The following is a 7,358-nucleotide window of genomic DNA, read 5'->3' as shown; positions in this document are numbered from 1 at the left end:
GTTGGGATCTGGGAAAACAGTGGAACAAGCAGTTAAACACATTGTTTGTCAGCACCTAATGAAGAACACCAAAGAAAATGAGTAACAGGCAATACTAATTTGGCAAGATCCAACCGTCCCAAGCTAAGATAATTTACTTCTGCAGTGATGTTATGAGCGCTGCACTCCAAGAAGAGGCAGTAAATACAGTTTTATGGCTTTTGACGCTGTTCCACATGGTACATGAGGAAGCTAAAGAAACACAGTTCAGATAAAATCACTCCAGAGTGGATCCAAGACTGAGACCAGCTCTGTGCAAAGGAGAATTTTTGGTGGTTTCCTTGCAAAGTGGAAGGATAGAAATAAAGCAAGTTTTTAAGAGCAGGTTAAAGAAATGGGTGGGGAATGATGTAACTGGTCCTTGACTGGGCAGGAGAATATTTCTCTCTTGCATCTACTGATGGAGGGAAGCTTCTGTAGATATTTTGGAAAATAATGTAATTTTAATTGCCATGAAACTAAAAAAAAAAAATATTTTTTTTTGCAAGCAGGAAATGAAAATATAACTTGAAACAAGAAGCCATCAGCAATTTTAACTAATTAAAGATAAAAATGTAATGCAAAGTAGCTACAGACAGAAAGATGCTTCTAAAAGTGTTAATTCATAAAGAAATAGCTCAAACTGAGCCTGAATGCCTGCTGCCCCAAACAGAGATTGAACCTGGATATTTATGCAAACAGATCTCCCCCGTATTGTCTGTTCCTGAAAAGTCCCTATTTCCTCAAATGCTGTGGTTCTCTTGGGACTTCGCTCTCTGGAATGTCAGTACACCCTTGCTGAGAGGGGTTTTTACCCTTGGCCAAAGTCACAAACAAGAGATTACATGATGTGATTTCCTGTGCGACAAAACTGGGTTTGACGACCCACTGAACCTCTCGGCCTTGAAGGCTGATGCTTGTTTTCTTGGGATTTAACTTGGAACCAGTTCAGCAAAGCCTTTTTGTCCTAACTTTTATCTAAACGCACAAAAAAAGGGGGAGAATAAAAATATCCAGTGTCTTCTAGAAAAAGAAAACAAACTCCATCACTCCCTAATTCTGACTCTTCCTCCATCAGCTTTCAGGAAACCAAGTGACAGAGGTGAAATTGTTTAATGTAAACTGTAATTTCCACCCAGCGAGAAGGCAGCTCCCTGCTCACTTCTCTCTCAAGTGGAGCTGAAGGTGGCCATTTCTCACCTGGGCATGTCTAATGGCCTAATCCTGTATGAGACATCTCACCAGGACGGCAGGTTTTCCCACGTGCTTTCAGCCGCTCACAACATCATCTCCTGGAAGCTTCGCTTCTGCTTCATCTGCTTGTTCTCATCCGGGATGTATCTCAGCCAACAACTGTCACCGTGGCATGGCAAAGACATGGTGCTGTGTATATCTGCCAGTATCACCCCACCAGCTCTTTTAGCAGCTTCAAATATATGTTGAATTAGACAAGAAGAAACATGTGGTACTGGTGGTGTTTATAGCATCATTGCAGTCCACATTTGGGGACGCTACTCGGTAGCACCATGGTGGACACTGGCTTTGTATCCACGGTCTACTGCTTTGCCAAAGCCTTTGCCAGGGTCATGTGCCACCCAGGTGGCCCACGAAGACTTTCTCTTCTTGTGTTTTTTTTTTCCTTTTTCAGTTCAAAGTACCTGAAGCACTGAGAAGGCTGTCAGAGCCTTCCCGAGTAGTTTATTTTTAGCACGGCATCAAGAGCATGGTCTGTGCCCTGAGGCATGCCGTTAGGTGATGCGAAGACACTTGAAAATATAACACTCCCTCCTTTCAACAGAAGTGAGCTCTTAAACCTGCCCAGACTTTCTAGTGGCTTAATTCAGTCCTTGTGATCATATTTCATTTGACGGGATTTTATTTGATGTTTCACTTTTGAGATGTTGCTCCCCGTGTAAGTATTTATCGAGTTCCTCAGCCCCCTCTCTCTAAAGCGCTGAAGACCTGAAATCTCTTGCCCTAAAGGCTTTGAACGACTCCCATGGCGCTCAGCGGCGACTTTGGCCCCGCAATCGCTGACTGTGTGAAACGAGAACCGCTGATTATTTTCACAGACGGCGTTCCTGAGAAGCAGTCTCGCAGCAGCTCGCAGCATCTCAGCCCCTCGTTTATGAAAATCTCCGCCTGTGCAGGCAGGAGGCGTTTCATCCGGAGCTGGAACACATCAGCCAAGCAGAATTTCCTTTGAGCTGCAGATAAGCAGATTCTGGTGATAGAGGGGCCCTGCTCAAACAGACACTGGGCTTCCAGCTTTCAGAACAGCCTCCAGGGCCAAAGGGGAAGGAAGTATTTAATATTGTGAACATAGGACATATAGACAAAAACAACACTTCAAGATGCATCACCCTCAAAGCCGTACGCCCTGAGCTGTTAACCCTCTGCTGCCGAGGCTGAGCATCCCCAAAGAGGCCTCGGCGTTTGGGACACGCGCGGAAAGGCTAAAGTTTTTCTAAGCCTGTGCAGTGTTTGGTAAGAATTCCTCAGGAATTGGCAACAAAGAGTTGACTCATTGTGCAGGAAACCTTGATCAGCCGCGGAGAAAGCTGATCGCGGACTTGTGTGTATTGAAAAATGAAGTCGTCTTTGTGAACAACCTGAATGGTCAGATTACAGAAAGTAAATCCCTGCAAAAAAACAATTCCAGCCTCTTCACTGAGCGCTGCAGAGCTCAGCTGGCTTGGTGTTGAGTTGTGAAACATGTCAGGGCACGCACAAGATCCCTTCTTAGAAATCGCAGCTCTTTTCAGCATCAGCAGAATTAAAAAAAAAATATAATCATCTCCTCTTTCAGAGAGCAAACAGAAGCAGCACTCTGCACTGTCCAAATACTGTAAAATAGATATAGTGGGATAACAAAGTTGCGGTCAAAACCAGCAGCAGATATAGGCAGACTCTTAGGCAGACTGGTTCTTGAAAGGAAATCTTAGAAAAATCAATAACAAATCAATCACAGTAAAAATAAAACCAAGTATTTCTGGAAAAGCGATGGAGAAGCATTTCCTAATTTCAGGTAGACGCACCTGCGCTCCGGTGACAAACGCTAATGAAGAGGAGAGAAACTCGGGCGAAAAGTTACAACATGCTCACAGATGATGCCCAGATTAGAGTCAGCAGAGGAAAAAAGTCTGATTCGAGGGACTCCCTCCTGGTTTCTAGGGCCGCAGGAGAGACTGGCTGTGAAAAAACTTCATCCGGGGGCCACCCGCCACGTTAGCCGATGGCATGGCAGAATATCCAGTAATGGAGACTTTGTCTACGGGTACCTGGCTGAAGAGAGGAAGAATAGGATAGTGACCTGCTATTCAAAGACCTTGAATCGCAAGGTCATGCTGTATCCTGGTATTTATTGGTGGGACAGGAGCTCTTCAGCCTGGCTGGATCCAGCTGTGGTCCCGAGGCTGCACAGCGGCTCCCCGGTGGGGTGTGCGTGTCACCCCAAACACTGCTCACAGACGGACACCCGCATCTTCATCCCTCCCAGCTGGGTGAAAGGCGTTGCAAGAGATGGTCTACCCACAGCTTCCAGAAACTGCCTCAAGATGGTGCTCCAGCCAATTCTCTGGGTTTTTAAAAGAATTTGTATGCATTACAGATGGTTTCTCTGTGCAGGTCTTTGCTTAATAGTCACAGATGAGGGTGGACCGGGCTCAGTCCTTGCAGGGAGCCTTCAGCTTCCTCTGCCAAGCCATTCCTCCCTTTGAAAGGCTCATCGCTTCCAGCTCATGGACTGGAAGCCCCCGAGCGGCTGCCGGGAATGAGTCACAAACAAGGTCCCCATAGGAAAGGAGAACTATGGATTCATAACCTTGACCATTCAGGGTAGGAAAAGTTTATTTGTCCAGCTCGCTTTATAAATAACCCAGAAAGCAGCAGCTTTGTTTTCATGATCTCGCACTGGATGTGCGGCGGAACCTCAGCAGAGCGCCGTGGCAGCCCTGGCCAGAGAGAGCGGTCCCTGGGCAGGCATTTTATTTAATGACTCACAGCATGCGAAATACCCCAACAGGATAAGACCAAGGAGCAGGCTCTGTGACTCTGCGACATGGGAGTGCTGTGGGCATGGCACTGAGGATCTTCCTGCTCCCTCTGGCCCCTGGATCTTGCCAAAATATATCCTCCATCCGTACGGTGTTTTGCAGTACTGTAGAGAGAAACATCAGCAGTGCCTTAATATTTCTGTGTTGCATCCTGAGTGAGAAAAAGGGTTAAAAAGAAACTGGTGCAATTTTGTGGAGAATGGAAAGAGCGGAGGTCAAAGAGCAAAATGTTAATGGAGGGACTGATGCAGGAGACCTGTGGAGTCACCACACAGGTAACTTCAAGGAGAAACTGAAACCCCGAGAGGAAAATTAACCCTATGCAGGCAAGGTTAACCCCATGCAGGCATGGTTAACCCTTGCTTTTTAAGTCTGTCGGCAGGGACAGTCTTCTAGCAATCGTTTGCTGCTGGGATGAGGAATCGGTGACATTAAATTGGGAAAGGTACTTCTTTTTTGCTTCCAGGTTGGAGAAATGCCTGACTTCCCATAGCAGCCAACAGTGCAGGGTGCCCTCTTGGAGCTGGGCAGAGATGCCATGGCTAAGGAGGAGCCAGACCTCGTCCTGACTGCTGTCCCACAGAAGGCGCCTTGCTGGTCCCATTCCCAGCACTGGAAACATGAGGATCCCCTGTGTCCTCCGCACGAGTGGTATGGGGACAGGGAACAGCATTAATGAAGAGCTGATCCTTCCATTAATCGTGGCTTTTTTTATCAATCCCTCCATCATATGATATTTTTCTCCCTTTTGCAGGGCGGGAGCAGCTCCAGGTGTTCTTTTTATTAGAGGATCTGAACAGGTGCTGGAAAGGGGCAAATACTCTTTTTACACCAAGTAATAAGGCTGAGAAATCCTGCGATCCTACAGGAATGGTACAGGCAGACATCACCCCGGCACCTGAGCCCAGCGTCGTTTGCCAGGAGACTTTACAGAGCGGTCAGCTAACGAGCATTGAAATCCTGTAAGCCTTAGTCATGGGATCAGCATTGGACACGGAGAACTTTGCAAAGTATGTGGAAAAAGAGAAAAAGTGGAGGGCGAATAGAAACCCTGTGCTCAGCACTTGGGGATGTTTGGCCTGGTTCTCCCATTGCAAGCAGTTCTTCCCCAGGCGGCTTCGCCTCCCCTAAGTCTGATTTGCAGAATACTGAGGACTCAAACAAATCTTTAAAACTAGATACTTCCCTTACCCAACCCACTCTTCCTTTAGCCCTTATCTGCCCTTACCTGTCTCCATTAGGTCGCTTTAAAAGTCCCAGACACTTCCTTCCTTTGTTTGTCTTGGCCAGAAAGGGAAATGTCTTGTGTGTCAAAGGTTTAGTGCAAATTCCTGTCCAAGCTCTTTAGTACCTCTGGCCTCAGTAAATCAAACTTCTTCTCCCGACTAGGGATATGCACGATCAATCAGACGCTCTCTCCCCGTTCTCCCTCTCCTGCCTGCACTCAGGATCGAGATGGAAGCAACAAGGGGTTAAATCCCTACTGGCTGGTGCAAACTTGGGAGTGGGGAAGAAGTTCTGGGTTTCAAATGCATTTGCAGAGAGCCAGAGTTTCTCAAGGTCTGTGCCACTGTCCCGGCTCTCCAAGGGCCTGGCTGAGATGGATGAAGAGCAGCTGACAGAAAACGAGCCCTGAAAAAGTGGTGTTTGGTAGGGAAAATATGAGCTATTAATGGTCAGATTTCAATCTGTGAATGATCAAAATCAGTGCCTCTCAGGGAGCATCGGGTCCACCAGGACCTCATGGAGACCTCTCCTGAGAGCCTTCCCTTTCTCTGCCCTTTCACTCCCCCCGTTGTGTCCACATTCCTGTTACCACACAGGTTTTGTCCTGTATTTTCTGCATCCTGCTAGTTGCCTGTGCCCATGTGGCAGCTCTCAGGACTCAGAGGAAGCTGGAAAAAACGTCCATTACTGCAGCAGGCAGAACAAGGAGAGAAGCTCCAATGCCCCCTGTGCAAAGAGTGCATGGTACAGGACTTGAGGTTTCAAAAGAGAAATGTCCCATTACCGAGCCATCCAATCACCCTACGGGCATGAAGTTTCCCCTGTGCGTGATGAAGTTGCTCAGAAGAGTTCCCATTCTCCTGGTTTCACAAGAGGAATTGGTCATTTTCGGAGCAGGAATTTATGACGGGATTGGCACGATGGTTTGGTGAGAGCAGAGGTGGCTGGTAGAGGGAAGCTTGAGGAGCATCGTTCTCCGGCATGTTGGGCTGAGCAGCTCTGATGGGATACAGCGCTTGTCTTAAAACTGGCACAATAAAGCCATGGGCAAAACCGAGTGTGAAGGGGGTAACTTTCAGGAATTCCTGGCAGCTCTCATGCCTGAATGAACTTCTCCGGGTTGTTTTCCAATGAAGTGCTCTCTGCTGTGTCTGAGCAGCATGTTAAGGGGGACGGAGTGAACAGATCGAAGAGCATGAAATATCCTTGCTGGGGGGACGGGACTTTTCCGAGTGTTCTGCTCCTCCCTTCCTCTTTAGAGGACTTTGAGTCTCAAAGCAGGACGCTGGGGTCCTAGCTAGACGTGTGGGCAGGAGGCACAGCCTTGATGAGCTCTACCTGGACTGCAGCACCCTTTCCCCAGGGCCCACGGTGGGGACACTGGCAGTTCCTGTCATCCTGGAAGAGTGAAAATCGTGTTCTTAAGAGAGATACTGGTCTCCCATTTCCATCCCAGACCTTTGCCTGTGTTTTGCTGAAGAGAAGAAGAAGAGACGTCTCCATGGGGTGAGCAGTTCAGCGGCAGCAGGTGCAGAAGGAGAGCGTCGGGTCGAGTTTGAAGCTCGGTGAGCCTCGACAGGGAGGGGTGAGCTAGCTAGCCACAAGCCTACCGCGCAGGCAGCACTTCGGTTGGAAGCTCCTTCCTTTGCAGATGAACACCTTGATCTCAGCTCTTCTCCTTCTCACCGAATCAGCCCTGTGCGGTCGCTCGAGAGCAGCACACCTGACTGCGGGGTGCCTGGTGCCAGCAGCTGCTGAAACCACAGCTTGAATGAAGCCAGCCTCCCTCTCCCTCGCTCAAGAGAAGGCTGTGCTGCATGAAAACAAAACTGAACTGGGCTGTTCTCACCCCAAACTCTCCTGGCAAACAGGAAGCTACAAGCAAGGGTGGAAGAGCAAGTTTAGGGGGTCTTGGGTAACACCAGGAACATACCCCAGACACCACCTGCAGAGAAGTGAAAGAAATGCTTTCCAGGTAAACATGCATCTGGGTTTACCTGGCCAGCTGAGACAGACATCTGTATCCAAAACAGGGGACGAGTTGAGCACTTGCATTCT

At 48.2% G+C, this 7,358-nt stretch overlaps 1 pseudogene across 1 annotated transcript in view; it reads right to left on the bottom strand.

Annotated features, from left to right (window-relative positions):
- The window catches only part of LOC309682396 (interferon-induced protein with tetratricopeptide repeats 2-like), a 14,283-nt pseudogene extending 8,972 nt beyond the window's left edge, over nt 1-5,311 (bottom strand). Inside the window, exon 1 of the transcript in view lies at nt 5,302-5,311. The product of the transcript in view is annotated as an interferon-induced protein with tetratricopeptide repeats 2-like (transcript). The remainder of the gene's footprint in view (nt 1-5,301) is intronic.
- Between the last annotated feature and the right edge of the window lie 2,047 nt (nt 5,312-7,358).

Source organism: Vanellus vanellus (genome assembly GCF_965231255.1).
Source record: "Vanellus vanellus genome assembly, chromosome: 28".
Lineage (NCBI taxonomy): Eukaryota > Metazoa > Chordata > Aves > Charadriiformes > Charadriidae > Vanellus > Vanellus vanellus.
The sequence above is the reverse complement of the archived record's forward strand: the minus strand, read 5'-3'. Positions and strand labels throughout refer to the sequence as shown.